We start from the raw sequence: 19812 nt of genomic DNA on the forward strand, positions 1-19812 counted from the left end.
AGGCTCCTTAACAATCTGCGATTAGCAGGTAACTCTCTCTCATTGCCATTTAGTCAATTGTGACTCATGGTGACCCCATAGGACAGAGTAAAACTGCTCCTGTGGATTTCCTAGACTGTACCTCTTTATGGGAGTAGAAAGCCTCATCTTTCTCCCAAGGAGCAGCTGGTGGTTTTGAACTGCTGATCTTGAAGTTGGCAATGACTCCTAAGCCATCAGGGGTCCTCAAGCAGATAACATGACCTTGCTAAAAAGAGAGACAAGGAATTGAAGCACTTAATGGTACATATCAACGTTTACAGCTCAACATAAAGTAAACAAAAGTCTTCAGAATCTACCCAATAAGCAACTACCTGATAAACAGAGAAAATATTGAAATTGTCAAAATTTTTATTTTATTTGCCTCTACAATAAACATCCATGGAAACAGCAGTCAATAAATTAAATGATGTATTGCACTAGACTAGGTAAACAGCTGCAAGAAACCTCTTTAAAGGGGAACCCCCTTTTCAGGGAAAAAAGATCCCAAATTCAAATATAATTTAGAAAGGCTTATTTATTTTCATTTATTTTTAAAAATAATTTTATTGGGGGCTCTTATCACAGTCCATACATACATCCAATGTGTCAAGCACATTTGTACACATGTTTGCCATCATCATTTTCGAAACATTTTCTTTCTACTTGGAAAGGCTGATTGAGGTAGTTAGTTTATTGTGCCAGCCTGGCCGATAAACACATGTGGGATTAATTGAAGGGCAGAGAGACAAATGACTTGGCAAGCCTCGCCTTTCTTCTCTCTCGCTCTTTGATCATCGGACCAGTGTACGGCTGCCTTGCTTGTTCTGTGCCTCAATTTGCAAGCTACACTACCTGTGGGACACCTAACTTGTGGACTGTGTTGCTGTAATTTAAGGTTCCTTCAAGATCTGCTTTGCCACACAATTGGAATTTACATCTCTTGAGCTGAGGAATGACTGTTGGTGGCCTGACTGTTGCTGACCTGCCTTGCTGTTTGCTGCCTGTGCCGGGATAGCCAGAATTCTCTCTACAGAGGACTACCTGATGGCCCTCAAGACTTGAAGGACTGCCAGTGTCCCACAACTCTCTCACGGGAGTGAGTTGCCCTGAGCCATTTGTACTGCTTTATAATTTAACTGTTCATTTCTTGTGTTATCTATCTATCTATCTATCTATCTATCTATCTATCTATCTATCTATCTATCTATCTATATTATTAGCAGTCTGGTTTTGTCTCTAGAGAACCTTGTCTAACACACTGATTTATTAAATCTTAACCAGGGCAAAGACAAAACCCAACCATTTAGATGTGGGAGACCATCAGCATGATGCAATCATTGTGTTCAAAGGATTGACCGTTACATGGCTAGTTACATAGGGCATATATACAAAGGAAACTGTCACAAAATCATGATTGGCCGTAGATCCATCCATCACATCTGCAGGTGGGACTAGAGAAGTGGGAAAGGGACCATGATTGGGACACATGCTGGTAGGGCTCACAGATTGATTCTGAGGTCCTCTGACCATCTTGGCTGGGACATGACATCACCATGCAAACTTTGTACTCCAATGTCCATCACAGACTCACTCAGTGAAGTTGCTGAGGGAGAGACTGCCCCTCCCAGGCCTAGGAAGGGGAGTCTCAGCAAACACACTCTGCCTGAGGGTGAAGTTTTTACACCATGATCAGTGGACAGAAAGAACTCAATGGAGGCTGAATTTATGTGGAGTCTCAGATGGATTTAGGGTTCCCACTGTAAACTTAATGTTTCATATATGAAGTATCTAGAAGAGACAAGTGTACAGGGAACAGAGTTTATTATTTATTAATAAGAGAGAAAATAAAGATGACTCATTGAGTTTCTCTTTTTATTTATTTTTTGACTCACTGAGTTTCTATTGAGGATGATGGAAAAATGTGGAAACCAAATTTGGAAAAATTTGGTGATGGTTAGCCAATACGATGAAGGTAATTCATGACATTAAATTATACATGTAAAATGTTTCACTGGTAAATATATATATATATATATATATATATATATATATATATATATATATATATATATATGTTTTCCACTTTTGTTGGGGGGCTTCTCCTTTTCTTTTAGGTATTTATGAGATTAGGAGAAAAGACAGAACACAAATTTGTATCATGCTATAATTACAGCGTGTCAATTATAACTATGTGGATAAGTAGAAGAAGGGGAAATACTGAGATTGTTGGGGCTTTTATAGTTTTTATCTTTCTTATAATTGTATTGTAAAAAGTATAAATTAAGAATGGGGGGGAAAAAGAGAAACTTGAAATTTGTGTTTTCTCAGCTCCCAGAAGTTCTACCTTTTTTTCTAAATTATTAAGAATTCCCTCTGCTTAGGAAATCCCTGAAACACATTAGCTCAAGCTACTGACCTTTGGAAAGCAGATGAGAGGCCATATTGAGAAAGAATTGTAACCAGAGCTATTTAGCACATAGCCTCTTGCTCTGCTAGAGCCCAGCCACAGGGCCAGGAGGGTTACGGGGACACGGCAACAGCTGCTGTGTTCTGGGCACAAATACAGAGGATCTGAGCTGCCTGCAAAACGGAAAGGAGCCACTTAGATTCCTAGGCAGTTACTGCCAAGCCAGCGAACTGATTTCTGTGTGAATATATTTTGCCTGCGCATGGCCTGCAAGTCGAATGGGACCAGAAAAGGTCCCTTCTCGCTGCAACTTGAGACACAAAGTCAGTCTTGTTAGAACTCAAATCAGTTGGAGCATAACCTCTCGGAAAATTATAGAGGTTTGGGCCAATTCCTTTTTAAAAGTTTTATTTTATTGGGGCTCTTACAACTCTTATCACAATCCATACATATTATCCGTTGTGTCAAACACATCTGTACATATGTCATCATCATCTTTTTCAAAACATTTTCTTTCTACTTGCGCCCCGCTTCAGCCACTTCTAATCCGGCTGATTAGATGTGAAGGCATACCAAATCCGGGGTACAAAATTGTGGTATGTGTTAGATGTCGGATATAAATAACACTTTCATGGCATACAGACATTGCATCTATAACAGTGCTAGCCTCAAAATAACAAGAAAATTTTATTTTTGGATGGAGATACATCTATCTCCTTTTGGGAATATCTAGATTAAAAAATTATTTATTGGGGGCTTGTACAACTCTTACCACAATCCATCCATCCATCCATTGTGTCAGGCACATTTGTTGCCATCATCAGTCTCAAAACATTTGCATTTTGCTTGAGCCCTTGGTATCAGCTCCTCATTTTTTCCCTCCCTCCCCATTACCCCCTCCCTTCTCGTTCCCCCCTCCCTCATGAACCCTTGATCATTTATAAATTATTATCGCTATTTTTAAAGTCAGAAAATATGTTGTTGCTGGATTGTTAAGTACAATTGAGTCCGTTCCAACCCACAGTGACTCTATTTACCACAGAACAAAACACTGCCCAGTCCAGCACCATCCTCATAACTATTCCTATGCTGGACCCTCGTCGCAGGCCTTCCTCTGCTTTTCTGAGCACGAGGTTCTTCTCCAGGGACTGCTTTCTGCTGACAACATGTGTAACATATGGGAAGGAAGTCTAACCATCCTTGCCTTGGAGGAGCAAGAGTGCTCCGCACGTGCTTGTTACAAGACAGATCAGGGTTATGTTTTAGTTGTTCAGGGTATTTTCAATATTCTTTGCTAGAACCACAATTCAAATGCATCCATTCTTTTTCGGTCTTCCTTATTCAATTCCCATCATTTACATACGTACGAGGCGATTGAAAACACCATGGCTCGAGTCAGGCACACCTGAGTCCTCAGAGTGACACCTGAGTCCTCAGAGTGACACCCTTGCATTTCAACGCTCTACAGAGAAATGAAAGATTCACCTAATGCAACTCACCTTTTGACCGCTGCTTCCATGAGCATTGATTGTGAATCCGAGCAAGAAAAAAAATTCTTGACGATGTCAACGCTTTCTCCATTTTTCATGATGTCGTCTAGTGGTCCAGTGAGTGGGTGAGCATTTTGGTCTTCCTTACTTTGAGCTGTAGTCCACCTTGAAGGCTAAAACCCTTGATCTTCATCAGCAAGTGTTTCAAGCCCTCCCCTCTTTCAGCAAGCAAGGTGGTGTCATCTGCCTAGCTCAGGCTGTTGGGAGGCCTTCCTCCGATCCTGATGGCACATTCTTCTTCATTCAATGCAGCTGTTTCTTTTTACTTTGAGTCATGCCCCACCGGCAAGTGAAGATCTGGAAGGTTCCACTCCTACAGCCTTTACACCTCTCTTGTCATCGTGAGAAAACAGCTCCTCCTCAGTCTCATTTCGCGTGCCCTCCAACCCAAGTGGTCCACCTTCTGGCTCTGTCTCCAACAATGTTCGGCTTCTGTTCACTAGGCCTGCAGTGCCTGATAAGATTTCAAAGCTCTGCATAAGGTTGTCCGGGGCTACTTCCTTTGAAGTGGGCAGTTGGGTGACCCTGCTGGCATTTGACATGCTAGTGACTGCATCCAACATCACAGCCACACACACGCCACCACAGCACGACAAACTGACAGACACGTGGTGGCTAGAAAACATAGGATGTATTTATTTAAAAATAATATACTAGTTACATTTCTTAAACAATAAGCTCTTTAATCCCCAACCCACAGCCATTACATTGATTCCAACTCAGTGGCCCAAAGGATAGATGGAAGGATCTCTGGGTGGTAAATCTTTCCTAAGCAGACTGCCTCCTATTTCTTGCTGCAGTGCTGCTAGAGTGAGCTTCCCACACTGAGCTAGAGTGAGCTTCCCACAAGGATATATCTGCTGGTGGAGTTGAACTTCCAGCCTGAGGGTAGCAAATGAAGCCAAGATTCTCTCTTCCCCTCCCCCTTAGAAATGACCCAGCCCTCTCTTCCGGAGACGCTGTGTGGAGGCATTCAAAATGGTTCAGCGTCTGACCTACCGGCATAGGCTGTCCTACAACACAGCCTCTAACAAAACTAGACTGTCCCGAACCCCTGGTAACAGAATCGTTTACCTGTATACAAAGAAGGTCGGGAAAGCGCCAAAATCTGCATGTGGCGTATGCCCGGGCCAACTTTGAGGGGTCCGTGCTGTGAGACCCAAAGTTCTCATGAGGTTGTCCAAAACCAAAAAACACGTCAGCAGGGCTTATGGTGGGTCCATGTGCGCTAAATGTGTCTGAGACAGGATCAAGCGCGCTTTCCTGATTGAGGGAGCAGAAAATCGTGGTGAAAGTGTTGAAGGCACAAGCACAGAGTCAAAAGGCTAAATAAATACAAATGAAGCTTGTTTGAGTAATAAATGACTTGTTCTGTTAAAAAAAAAGAAAAGAACCAGCCCAAACACATGCCGTCAAACCCACACCAATGCCTGGAGACTCCATGTGTGTCATTGCACAGGGATGTTGCAGAGGGGTTTCAGTGACTGCTTTCTCAAAGTGCATCACCCCGCTTTCTTCCCTGGAGACTCTGAGTAGACACACACTTCCCGACTTTCCATGAACACCTATCCATGTTGTTAACCATTATACTGCTCAGGGACATCAAAAACTAAGCAAGGCACACATGCATGCATGTACACACATGCCAGAATCTATGTACCTGGCAATTTTCAAAGAAGGAAAACTCAAACCTATACAATGAGGTTGAATTTTAACTATAACACAAGAAACCACCCTGTTGAATATATAAAATTTGCAGGACCAGAAAATAAAGTCATTCTGTTAATTAAAAAAAAAAAACAACCAAACAAAACCACTGACCTTTGAGTGAACAGCCCAATTCCTAACCCACGGTGCCCCCACTGCTCCTTATCCAGGAATCCAAGCTCCCTGCCATCACGTCCATGCCGACTCACAGAGACCCTATAGGACAGGGTAGAACTGCACCTGTGGGTTTCTGAGACTGTATAGGAGTAGAAAGCCTTGCCTTTCTTCCCTGGAGCAGCTGGTGGTTTCAAACTGCTTACCTTGCAGCTCACAGCCCAACACATAACCACTATGCCGTCATGGCTCTCTTTCCAGCTATAAACTCAACAAACACACTGCCATTGAGTTCAAGTCAACTCATATTGACCCTATAGGACAGGATAGACCTGCTCGTGTAAGTTTCTGAGACTACCTGGAGTAGAAATCCCATCTTTCTCCTGAGGGGTGCCTGGTGGTTTTGAACTACCAACCTTATGGATTGCGGCCCAATTCGTAACTACTATGTCACCAGAGCTCCTTTCCCAAGTATCCCACCACCAGTCATTGCTGACTCGTAGCGATGCCTTGTGGGTTTCTCAGATTCTAACTGTTTAGGAGCATATATAACCCAGATGTTCTCCCACTGAGCTGCCGGTGGTTTTGAACTGCCAACCATGAGGCTTGAAGTCCAACACATTACCTCCACACCACCAGAACTCCTTAGGCTTACAATCTCTAAATTTAAAGAAACGAAGCCAATTGTTCATTTGGGAAAAGTACGATAATTACACCTCAAAATATCTAAGAAATTTAGAAACACATGTGTGTGAATTATGTATTTCTACCACTGCCATCAAGTCGACTGAAACACGATATGACTCTATAGATTTATATTGTAACTTTCTTCTTACCTTGAGGTCAGCGGTCTAATGCTTACCCGGTACCACAGTGCCACCAAGGCCCCTACATGCTATCTATATTTCCAGGGAATTATATATATAGGCTTCACAAAGTTGATGAAAAATGGAATGAAAAGATGATAAAAATACGTAATTATATAAAGATAGGTGTATTTGCATATGTATGAGTATGAATATCTATCTATATATCATCTATATCTATAGATGAAGTAGATGGGCACTTTGGGCCTCAACTTAAGTCTTACCTCAGTACAAGAACGGCTTGTTCTAATAATGTGGCATTGTATGATACTCATTTTCCCGACATGATCACTGAAGACAAAATGGGTGCATAAAGAAATGTGATGAAAGCTGATGGTGCTTGGCTATTAGAGGATATAACATCTGAGATCTTAGGGGCTTAAAGTTAAACAAGCAGCTATCTAGCAGGGGAGCAACAAAGTCCTCATGGAAGAAGCACACCAGCCTGTGTGATCACGAGGTGTCGACGGGAACAGGTATCAGAAGTTCAAAAACAAGCAGTCACATTGATGTGAAGGAGCATAGACAAAGTGGAGGCCCAAAGCTCACCTGTAAGAAAATTGGGCAGACCCTCACATAAGGACCACATGGAAGGGATGATATATCCAGGGTGCAGCACAGCACTGATGAAACACATAACTATCCTCTAGTTCTTTAATATTTCCTCCCCTCACTAGTATGGTCTTAGTTTTACCTCATTAGTCTTGTTAGACCTTCGTATGTTCATTTGTGTAGTTAAGATCATTCGATACATGGGATCTGAGATCAATAAACCCTTCAGGAATAGAAGACAGGGAGTAATGATTCCCTGAAGGTACGGGGAGAGGGGGAGAAGAGAGGGATGGGGAACTCTTAGCAATGATGGCTGTATCACCCCACTTGAGGAGAATGAATAACAGAATTGTAGGTGAATGTACACATTGGATGGAGTAAGATATGGCAAAATAATATCTAATATAATAAGGGTCCCTGTGGGGGGAGGGTGGGGGAGGAAAGGGATAAAGGGGAGCTGATATCAAAGAGTTCAAGAAGAAAATATTTCAAAATTGATGGTGGTAGCAATTGTACAATTATGCTAGACCAACTTGAATTATGGATTGTTATAATATCTGAAGCGCTCCCAATATAAGGATGAAGACATTTTCTGAAGCCTCCTGAAGTACTAGACACCCACACCCACACCCACTGAGCCACGCCCCCCTCTGTGTCAGAGCTGACTTGCTCCCTGAGCCTCTTTCTCCACAGGCTTGACCAGGCCTCTCTCTTGAAAGTGACCCGATTCTCTGTCTAGGTGCAAGTGTCTCTTGCTTGTTCCACGGCAAAAATTTCCTCCCTGGCTTTTTAAATATTGAGGGTGGTCTTTTCTTTCTTTTTGGTCTTTTCTTTCTTACGCAATATTTTATTTTTATCTTTATATTATTATCCGTTTTTCCGCACCATTTTCTTTCTTTCTTCCTTTTTTTTTTATTATTGTTTCTAAGGTTTCCGAGTTTGTGAAGCACAGGAGTGGGTGTGTGGCGATAATAACTGATGCAAGGGTTTATGGGGAATGTGGGGTGGCGTGGGAGCTGGGGAGAATGAGGGGGGCTTCCGGAGTAAACAATGACGGCAGGAGGGGGGAGGAGCACTGGAACTGATTGTGATGTGGGGGGGAGGAGATGTTCTAAAATTGAATGTGGTAATGATTGTATAATTCTTCTTGATATGTAAAACAACCACCCCCAGGGGGACCAACAACAGAAAAGTGAGTGAAAGGAGACAGCAGAAGGTGTAAAATATGAAAATAAAAATAATTTATAAATTACCAAAGGTTCATGAGGCTAGGGGAGCAAAGGGAAAAAAGAGGAGCTGATACCAAAGGCTGAAGTAGAAAGAAAATGTTTTAAAAATGATCAATGTGCCTGATACAATTGATGTATGGATTGTGATAAGAACTACTGTCCCGCCTGCCCTACACAGCAGACTCCCCTTACGACACCGTCAAGCTACAGGGAGTGGACAGACAGCCTTGGATCCCAGATGCTCAGGTTGAGATGGCAGTTCTGCCACTTTTTAGTGTGGCTCCTGAGTTTTCCTCTTTCGGTGATAGATGAAGATAGTACTCAAACCCTCTCCTGAGGGTTGTGGGGAAGGATAGCCCCACCCAATCATTTGGTGGGAGTGACGGAAACATGAACAGAAGAGCTGTATTCAGAAATTTCACTTCACGACAGCTTGGCCTGCACCCCCAGCTGGATGTGAGGAGTCTTTTGGCGGGTGTACGTGAAGACAAGTGTTAGCTATAATTAGAAGCAGGTATTAAGAGCCTTGATTCTTGGTCCAGATATGATGTCCATTTGTACATATTTGGGTAGGGGGAGTGTCTAAGTGTATGAAGTCCCTGGCCTCCCAATTACCAGGACAGGAATCTCTGTTCTATTTTAGAATACAAAAGAGACCTCAAATTCCAAATATAACTTAAGGAGAACATTTATTAGTTTTGAACAGGACAAAGGCACATCACCTGGATGAGGAAGACCATTAGCACAGGGTCACAATGGCATTCAAGGGTTTGCTGAGATGCAAAGGACAGGGGAGGGCAACGTTTTGTGAAACTGTCACAAAAGCATGATTGGTGGCGGATCCAGCGATCATAGTAGCTGCTGGGACTACAGAAGTAGGAATGGAGCCAGCATGGAGACACAGACATTATGTTAGCTAGAAGAGCTTACAAGATTGGTCCAGGGCCTTGTGACCGAGGCAGCCAGGGCACAGGACTCATGACTACGCAACCCCAGCCTGGCAGTGGCCATCAAGGATGCACCCAGGCAAGGCTGCCCGTCCCTGGGCTGGTTAGGTAATCCACTTCAATGTATTCTGCCCGAGGGAAAGACTGCTCACATTCCTGGCTAAGCCCTCAGGGCCCTCTCTCAGACCCCTGAGGCCTAGGGGCCACATTCTCCACCCATGGCCTCAAGCTGGGCACCTACCAGCCTCAACTTTTGTCCCGACTTTCACTGAAACAACTGAGAAAGAGAGAGCCAGAGAATGAGAATGAAGAAGGTCTTCCTAACCTTAAAGCTCATCCAAGTCTCAGAAGACAAGCAAGGCCAAGTCCTGGACTATCCAGCTTCCAAACCTGAACAAGAAAGCCGTTTTTCTTCTTCTTCTTCTTGCCTAGGTCAGTCGATTCAGAATGATGACATGTTGTGTCTCAAGTAGATTTAAAGCTATGATTGATACAGAAATAAAAAACTATATAAAGTTAAAAATATATACATAAAAAATTTACAAATGAAGGAAGTGGTTGAGGACTCCTTCACTGCGATTAGTTGTGGGGCGCTGGCTTCCCCCACACTCAAACTTTTTTTAAAAAATCATTTTTTGGAGGTCTTGCAGCTCTTTTCACAACCCATACATACAGCCATGTGTCAAGCGCATTTGTAGATATGTTGCCACCATCCTTTTCAAAACATTTCTTTCTACTTGAGCCCTTGATATCAGCTCCTCTCTTTTCCCCTCCTCCTCCCACCCTGATGAACACTTGATAAATTATAAACTATTACTACTTTCATATCTTACAGGGTCTACTGTCTCCCTTCACCCATGTTTCTGTTGTTCGTCACCCTGGCAGGGGGTGGAGGGTGGAGGTTATCCATAGATCCTTGCAATCAACTCCCCCTTTCTCCCCCTATCCACCCTCAAACTTTTCTTGTGAGAAACAAACAAACAAATATAGTGAAATTTGTGACGACTGTCCTTCCAGGTGTCCTGTTTGCTGCCTTTGACAACGTGCAGGTTACCAGTCTCCTACCACTCTGGTCACTGTGAGTACCTGAGCTTTTCTGCTCTGCCAGCCTCGCTCCTCGCACAAGTTCCGACAGGCAACAAGATGAGGGGAATGGGTTTGTCTCCACTAAATGTCTATTCTAAACGACAATCAGCGGGCCAGGTTGCAATGAAGGGGTTTGAAAGAAATCAGGCACACATTCTTTTTTTTAAATCATTTTATTGGGGGCTCCTATAACTCTTATCACAATCCATCCATCCATTGTATGTCAAGCACATTTGTACAATTGTTGCCCTCATCTTTCCCAAAACATTTGCTTTCTACTTAGGCACACATTCTTGCTGGCCATTCTCCACATGGTTTTTGGCGCTCCTCAGAACGTGCACGGTCCCCGTGCGGCCCTGCACGCTGTCCAGGGACCCCGTGTGCTGCCTGAGACTGTGACCCAAACTTCCTTCTCCCCTCACCAAAGTTCTTAGACTTACAAAAGTGCTTCTGCCGGGTGAATCCTAAAGCATTGAGAAGCAAGAGCCGGGGGGAAAACATCCCCCAAACCTAACAGTTCTGACTTTCACTGATTTACCTGTATACTAAAAAGTTGTTTGTTTTTAAACCAGCAATTGTTAGTAAGTTGTAGTGTTTGCTTTATATATGCATGTGTGTATGTATGTATCTATACATCTACCGCACATGTACAGCCAACTATAGATGTATCTGTGTGTGTATGTATGTATGCATAAATCCATATACTGTACATATATAGCCAACTATAGATGTACATATTCATGGGTATGTTTTTTTCAGGTCGCTTTAATTTTATTAATTTATTTTATCTTTTAAATACTTTTACTGGGGCTCTTATATCTCTTATCACAATCCATCCATTCGTCCATTGTGTCTCGCGCATTTGCACATATGCCGCCATCATCATTTTCAAAGCATTCTCTTCCCACTTGAGCCCCTTTTATCAGCCCCCAATTTCTTCCCTTTCCTTCCCCCGCCTGCCCGCCCTCTGTCATGAACCCTTGATAAGTTATAATATTATTTTCATATCTTACATTGTCCTCTGTCGCCGCTCACCCACTTTTCCTCTGTTCATCCCCCTGGGAGAGGGGTATAGGTTGATTGGAGGAAGCTTTAAGTCTAAATTAGCATCTTGCCATTACCACTTGTAAGAAAATGAACCATAATTAAAATCTTTGAACACAGGACTGGGGGGAAGTAGATAATGCCCTATTACCTCTGAATCTCCATGTCTTACCTGTGAGCACAGGCAAGGCTTCAGGTGTGTTAGGACATCTTTCGGGGGTGGGGGCGGGGGCGGGGACGGTGTAGGCGTAGCGGAGTGGAAGAGTTGAGTCCTTCTCCACGGCTAGATGAGTGTGTGAAGTCTGCATCCTTCAGAGAATGTGTCAACCTGCTCGTGGGAGGGAGGAAAGCAGCGGCCTGCGTCCTAAGCACATGCAGCTCTTTGCCTGAGCGCCAGCCAGCCCCGAGAAGACCTCCTTTTCCCAGTAGGATGAAAATGACCCCCCACAGAAGTTACTAAAAGTTACCAAATAAGTCCCCAGGTAACACCAACTGTAGTCGCAATTCATCCTAGCGAAGCAGGACAGGGAAGAAAGGTGCAGAGAGAATGGAGATTCTGTGTCATTTTTCCTGTGAATGAACCATGGGGGGCGGGGGTGGGGGCTCCCCCACCCAGGGCACAGCTGGGAAGAGTCGATTTCACTGCGGGGCGGGTGAGTGGGCGGGCAGGGATGAGGCCTCAGGCAGAAGGCAATTCCTTGCTGTGTTTCATTAATAAGCACGGTGCTGCACACACCGGTCCTCCCATCTCTGGCTGCCCCAGCTGCAGGGGCTGCTCTGTCCTGGAAGATCTGCACAGGAACTTCCCGTGTGCTCTGTGCTGGGTAGTGGGGCAGGGCATGCCAAGCCTGTAGTAGTCCCTCTTCTTCCCCATCCTTGCTGTCTGGATCCATCTCTAAATGCCCTGCGAATGGTGCTGTCTGCTGAGAGGGCAGTATTTCGGTACAACCAACGGGGAAGGTATGCATGAGTATGTCTGGCCCCGTGGGTAGGCTCGCTGAATCAGGCTGAATCATTTCCCAGGGAGCAAGTCTTTGTCTATTTGTTCTAGGCTCCAGTCCCCGCCTTTGTGGGAATTATGTGTCCCAGATTCTCTTGCCAATTGACTTATACCTGAGCTCAACCCATTAAAAATGCAGGTGAGACATAGGAGGGTGGGAGGAGCAGAGAAGTTCAGGTATTTCTCCTTTTCTCCCTGTGTTTGGGGTTGGTGAGGGAGCTGAATGCCCTCTGTGCACCCTCTACAACTACTCCCTGAGACCCTAGTGCCTACCGGGTAACCCCTGTAATAGCTTTGGTCCCCAAATGGCCCCAGCCTGGGCTCTGCAGACACACCCTCCTTCCCTGTCCATTGTTTCTCTAGTTCCAGTGGCTACAGGGCTTCCTGCTGCTTTCACTGATCTTGAGTTCCGATTCTGTCTCCTGTTTGGTTTCCAAGAATTCCAGCACCAGATCCTTGCGAGATAGATAGATAGATAATAGATGATAGATAGATGATAGAGATAGATTTTTTTTCAAATAAATAATCGTTTTATTGGGAGCGCTACAGAAAGCATAGCATTCACGGTTCATCACATCAAGCAGCATTATACAATTGCTACCACAATCAGTTTCAAAATATTTTCATTCCTCTGTGAGAAATGTCTTAAATGCCATCAGTTTATTCTATTTTCCTGACTGGACCCGTGCTAATACCCAAGATAATTGCGCAGATCAAGTATGCTTGCCGTAAACACATGACTCAGCAGACTTGGAGGGCTCCCATCCTGTCCAGACTGAAGAGAAGCCTGGCTCTTCGGTGATAAGCTATCAGCCCTCCTAATCTCCTGCTCCGTAAGAGTGTGGGAGAAGTTTATCCTCAGAATAGGTAATGAAATGCTCAGGTTGTCCTGCTTAATCCGCTCCCTTAGTGGACCGGGAGAAAATCGTGGCAGGCCCACGGAAGACATCAAGCCATTCCGAGTTTAGCATTGGAGAGTCAAATTACAGTATCTGTTTCCAAGTTACACTCCAGACCCTTAGACTTCAGGCTTTGTCTTTAACAAGTGATCTCAAGGGGGGAGCTTGACGCCCCTGCAGTTGAGAGCAGAGGCGGTCCCCTACAGCTAGGTCAGCTCATCAGGCTTCTCTGTTGGCAGTGAGCAAGAGAGACTCTTCAGAAATGAGCAGAAACCTGTGGGTTGATCAGCCCTGTGTTCTGGCTGTCCTGTTCCATAGAGCTGGGACGGTTTATTGCCAGCTAAGGCATTGTTATATATTTATGTTCTGTTAATTTATGTGCTTTTTTCTTTAAATTTTATTTATTTTGTTGGTGATGTTAACATACGCAACAAAACATACACCAATCCAGCCATGTCACACGTATAGCGTAGTGGCAACGATGACATTCTTCAACATGCACGACCAACTTGTACCTCCTTTTCTAAATTGTTCCTCCCTCACTTACCCCTAAGCTTTCTACCTGTCTCAAGTTGCCATCAAAAGTTTGATCCATATCGACAGTTCTTTTTTTAATATAGATAGCTCTTACAACTGTACAATGCTCAAGATCTGCCTTGAGCATTTACTATTAAGCTAAACTGTTGTTCAATTTTCATAAGACTCCAAAGGATATTTTTGATTTACGGTCTAAAGATTATCCTGGGGTAATACCTTCAGGACTTTACCCGCCATGGCTCTAGAAAAGCCAAAAAGCCGTCCTGCAGGGTCGCGAAGAGTCAGGATTAACTTGATGGTAGTGGGTTTGGTTTCTCTTGTCATCTTGGCCGGAAGAGGTCCCCAGATCTTTCAGCCACAGAGATGGACAGCCAGTGTTTGTGCACCGCCACAGCTCCTGATTAGAGTAGAGTGGCCGAACTAAAACCCTGCCCTGATTCCAGTCCCGACCACTGCCCGTCTTCACACAGCCCGTAAACCCAGAGGAGCTGTTTTGTTTATTTTTACCTTAAAAAAATACTTTTATTGGGGACTCTTACATCTCATCACAATCCCATACATTCCTCCAGTGTGTCAAGCACATTTGCACATGTGCCACCATCATCATTTTCAAAGCATTCTCTTCCCTCTTGAGCCCCTGTTATCAGCTCCCCATTTCTTCCTCCTCCCTCCCCCACCAAACTGCCCTTCCTCACGAACCCTTGAAAAGTTACCAATTATTTTTTGCATCTCTTACATTGTCCTCAGTCGCCACTCACCCACTTTTCCATTATTTGTCCCATTTGGAGGGGGTTCTAGGTTGATCTTTTTTACCTTTTTAAATGGTTAGAGAGAAATCAAACAATATCTGCTGGCGTGAAAGTTATGAGTTGCAAATGTCATTGTCCAAAAATAAAGTTTTATTGGGACACAAACATAAAAAGAAAAGCTAGAATGCAGGAGAATGTGAAATTTTGTTCAGCATTCCCTTTTGATGGGGATTTTTCTGTGGAATCACTGATCACTGTTTAGTAATGGGGGTTGGACACCACCCAGCTCTGTTCTCATGGCAAAGGAAGCAATTGCTCATGAAAGCAACTCAGCACCTATTCCATATCCTCCTCCTATTTTCACTCTCTTTCCTAAGTGTCCTTAGCACGAAGGGACTAAGGAGTCTAGCCAATGGTGCTTTAGATGCCCAGTCAGTGCACAATGCACTCATGGGTTGAACAGAAGTATTAAACACAGCAATCAGTAAATGCAAGCATGGCCCTAAACTTCCAAACTAAAGACCAGAGGCCCTTGGGAGTGTTTGGTTGTAAATAAGCAGCCTCAGTAGGTGCGCTTCTCCTCCTCCCCATTGCTGGAAACGGATTTGCTGGCTGTTACCTTTAGTTGTCAGAAAGTGCCGATGCGAAGGCTATCCTTTCAGGATCATTTCTATAGTTGGTTACTAGAGAAGTTGCTGGTAGTGTAGAGCCCCGAAAACCAGAGGAGGAGGTGTGGCACTCTCCTGAGCGTGAAGCCCGAACAAATAAATTAATTAGTTTAATTTTAAAGATAAGAACATGCAGATGCACAGCCCAATTTAAGGAAGGTATTTAATATTTTATTTTCAATGTTATAGCAATTATCTAACAACTTAGAGTTCATGATTAAAGAGCCCTGTAGAAATATATGGGAGGAAGATGGGGGTTTCCACTCCCGTAAAGGGTTACAGTCTCGGAAAGTCACAGGGGCAGTTGTGATTCCTCGCTTCCCTCCAAGCAAATCATGCTGACTGCTTAGAAAATGCATCTTTGCTCCTTGTTTTCTCCCTCTCCACGCCCTTCACCCGAGTCCAGACCAGCATGACTCGGTCTGGGTCCTTACTGCCTTCCGCCTCCAGGCTGCCCTCGCTGCCTCTTCCTCCACCTCCTCCTCCTCCTCCTCCTCCGTCAGCGCACCGCGGTGTGGTCCCTTCGAGAAGCCTGTCCTGCTCTGATTCCACAGGAAGAGCAGGGGGCTGCTCACGGTCTGTCATGACGACCACTCACAGTTATGAGCATTTCCTCTGTGCCAGACACGGTTCTAAGCACTTCCTATGAGCTTAACTCACTGAGTCCCCACAACGCTGTTGGGCAAGTCCTATTTTAGATTAATTTCACAGACAAGGGAACAGGTTTCAAACTGTCACCTCCACTACACGGTGACCTTGATGAGATCTTGCCTGACCTGTTCCTTGTTGAGCCTGGGACCATTGATGATCCTGTGTCAGCAGTGGTACCCAGGCTGCACTCTGCAGACACGTGCTGAAGAGGTAGAGCCATGCAGACGGGTGGGGCATGGGTGAAGGGAGGAGAAGGCATCAGGAAGGGCTCCAGGTTTCTGGGTGATGCAACGGGGTGGAGTTGTTCTCAGAGGCGTGGCGTGGGATGGAGACTGAGCAAGAGAGCTGGGTGACAGAAAAGTGGAGCGAGGAGGTCCGTGATGACATGGCTTTGTGTCTGGAGTTCAGGAGAAGGCTTGGGTGGTGATTCCAGACGTCGGAGTCAGCAGCTCATGGGTGCTCCGCCGCGTTTGAGGGTGGTTGAGATCACCTAGCACAGGATCGGGAAGTGAAAGTCTAGTGCAGACCCTTAAGCAATGTCAACGTCGAATGGGTAGGTGAGGGAAAGGATCCAGCAAAGCAATTAGAACCAACCAGCAGCCCGAAAGGAAAGCAGGGGAGGGTGAAGCCAAGGGCAGGGATACAGTGTGGGGCCCAGTGGCAGTCCAGGCTGAACTGTGCCTCTCCCCCTCCCCCATCCATCTTTTAGTCTGTAATTCCTGCACAATTTTTATTTTCACATTCAAATTTTTCATAGGCTATTTTTGAAGCAGGTCATGTTCCTCCTATTGACATCTTGCTTTCCAAACTCCCTGCCCTCCAGTCGATGCTGACTCAGAGGGCGCTGTAGGACGGGGTGGATCTGCCCCTTTGAGGTTCCAAGTCTGTAGCTGTTTGGGGAACTGTAAAGCCCCATCTTTCTCCCAAGGAGCACGGTGGTGGTTTCCAACGTCAGGCCTTGTGAACTGCAGCCAAGAGCATGGCCATTATGCCCCGATTTCACTAGGGTCCACTCTGTGGCTTGTAGAGCGCTATGGGGTTTGTCAAATGCATAATGTCATGTGTTCATCAGTACAGAACCACAGAGAGTTGTATCACGGTCTCCAAAATGCTCTTTATTTCTCTGTCTTCCCTCTGGCCTCCTAACAGCCACTAATCTTTCATCTTTTTTTATATATATATATAGTTTTGCCTTTTCCAGAAATTGTTCAGACTGGCTTCGTCATAAGAAACATGGACGAGTCCTCAGTGTCACTTTGTGACGTCCTAGCTCATTTGTTTTTATTGTTGAATGCCTCTGTACTGTATTTCTGACCCGTGCAGATGGGGAGCACACCTCGCTGCTAACTGAATGGTTGAAGTTTTGAGTGCACCCAAAGGCACCTCAGAATCGTGGCCTGCTAGTGGCGCTCTGGGAAATCAGCCATTAAAAACTTTACGGTGCATCCCTCTGCTCTGACATGGGGTTCTCTGCTGTGGAATCAGCTTTGTATCAATGTACCACAGGTAGTTTATCCAGTCATCTATTGAAGGACATCTTGATTGCTTCCAATTTTTTAGTAGTGATGAATAAAGTGCTGTAAACATTTGCAAGGAGCCTGGTGGCGGAGTGGGTAATTCATTGGACCGCTAACCACAAGGTCAGCAGTTCAAAACCACTAGGCACTCCTTGGGAGAAGGACGAGGTTTTCTTCTCCTATAAAAAGTTACAGTCTCAGAGACAGAAAGGTGCCACACTTCTCTGTCTTCTCGGGTCGCTATGAGTTAGGCTTGAGGAAAGCCAGTGAAACACTGACGGGCCTGCATGGTATTTTGAACCACTTTGAATTCCTTGCCAAGTTAAAAAAAATCAGGATACTTCCTTTGAAATCTCTAGCCCCAGTTTATCTGGAAAAATCTGAAATTGGCCATGCTGGGTCCGAGTTCCTGTGTACTACATTTAGGTGTATTAAGTCAGAGCTGTCTTCAGTCCCTACCACTCCCCATCTCTGACACCTGAAGTCTGCCGGATGTCATCTGCCCTTTCTCTCACCGTGCTGTTAAGAGGCAGAAAAACTATTTCAGTGTCCAGTTCAATCCAAAGGAGGAAAGCAGAAAGTGAAGTGAGAAGGTCATGCATTTCTTGAAAAGTGCAAGGGATTATATTTCATAGTGGACATGAAGAATATTCCTGTATTTTACTCGTCACTTCCCAAGAGATTTCTAAAATGATGTCCAACGATCCCAGTCTTCTGGTATTCGCACCGTTCTGTTATCCCCTCCTGGACTACGAACCAAAGGTTCATTGGTTCAAAGGCTCCAGGTCCTGAGTGGGAGAAGGGTCCTACAGGATGGCTTTGAGTTGGAAGTGATGTGACAGCAATGGGTTTGGTTTGGGCGATTTCCTCCTCCTTGACTGTATGTTGAATCCAGTGAATTGATTGCAACTAGCAGAATATGGGGGAAAAGAAGGGCTTTTCTTTCTTTTAAAAATCATTTTATTGGGGGCTCGTGCAACTCTTATCACAATTATACATCCATCCATTGTGTCAAACACATTTGTACATTTGTTGCCATCATCATTCTCAAAACATTTGCTTTCTACTGGAGCCCTTGGTAACAGCTCATTTCCCCCCTCCCCCTCTGTCCCCCCGCCCTCAAAAACTCTTGATAATTTAAAAATTATTTTTTTTTTCATGTCTTACGCTGTCCAATGTCTCCCTTCACTCACTTTTCTGGTGTACGTCCCCCAGGGAGGGGGTTATATGTAGATCATTGTGATCGGTTCCCCTACCTTCCCCTTCCCCTCCTGGTATTGCTACTCTCATTATTGGTCCTGGGAGGTTTATCTGTCCTGAATTCCCTGTGTTCCCAGCTCTGATCTGTACCAGTGTACATGCTCTGTCTAGCCAGATTTGTAAGGTAGAATTGGGATCATGAAAGGTGGAGAGAGGAAGCATTAAAGAACTATAAGAAGGTTGTATGTTTCCTCTTTGCTACACTGCACCCTGACTGGGTGGCTCGTCTCCTCCCCATGACCTTTCTGTAAGTTGTCCAGTTGCCTACAAATGGGCTTTGGTTCTCCACTCCACAAATGTCCAGTTGCCTACAAATGGGCTTTGGTTCTCCACTCCACAATCTCCCTCATTCACAATGATAGGATTTTTTGTTCTTCGGTGCCTGATACCTGATCCTATTGACACCTCGTGATCACACAGGCTGGTGTGCTGAGCAAGAAGGGTCTTGCTAGTTCAGTAGAGTTACTGTCTCGGCCTCAAAGGCCAGTTCTCCCCTGTCCTATGGGGTCACTAGGAGTCGTATTGACTTCATGGCAGTGAGCTTGTTTTGCTTCAGTAGGATATGGCCAAGGGGATGGTTCTCCCATCTGTGACTGGCTGACAAACAATTGTCACTTCCATCTTGTCAACAGACTATTTCTATTGCCTTCTTGACATACAGGCTTCCAAGCTGCCCCAGTAGAGAGTCCACACACAGGGACCTGAGGGCAGTTTCCAGCCAACAGCCAGTGCCTCAGACTGACAGGCACATGAAGGTCCAAATCCTGCCAACAGTTTCTGTAAGTTTGGAAAAGGATCTTTCTCCCTCTGGCTTTCCTGTGAAACCCAGCCCTTGGGCAGCCTGAGAAAGATCTAGAAGCAAAGGACTCACGTAAGCTATGCCTGGATTCCTGACCCACCAAAACGGTGAGATAACAAGCAAATATAGCGTTTTAAATGGATATAATATTCACATCACATAAAATTAGCCATCTCAAAGTGTACATTTCAGTGGCACTTAGTAAGTAT

General features: G+C 44.7%; 2 pseudogenes; both read left to right on the plus strand.

Moving 5' to 3' along the window:
* The first annotated feature begins 4942 nt into the window (after positions 1–4942).
* LOC142448985 (large ribosomal subunit protein eL34-like) lies at positions 4943–5321 on the plus strand (annotated as a pseudogene).
* A 10033-nt stretch (positions 5322–15354) lies between these two features.
* On the plus strand, positions 15355–15515 carry LOC142449432 (small nucleolar RNA U3; annotated as a pseudogene).
* The last annotated feature ends 4297 nt before the right edge of the window (positions 15516–19812 follow it).

Source organism: Tenrec ecaudatus, chromosome 5 (assembly GCF_050624435.1).
Source record: "Tenrec ecaudatus isolate mTenEca1 chromosome 5, mTenEca1.hap1, whole genome shotgun sequence".
Classification (NCBI taxonomy): domain Eukaryota; kingdom Metazoa; phylum Chordata; class Mammalia; order Afrosoricida; family Tenrecidae; genus Tenrec; species Tenrec ecaudatus.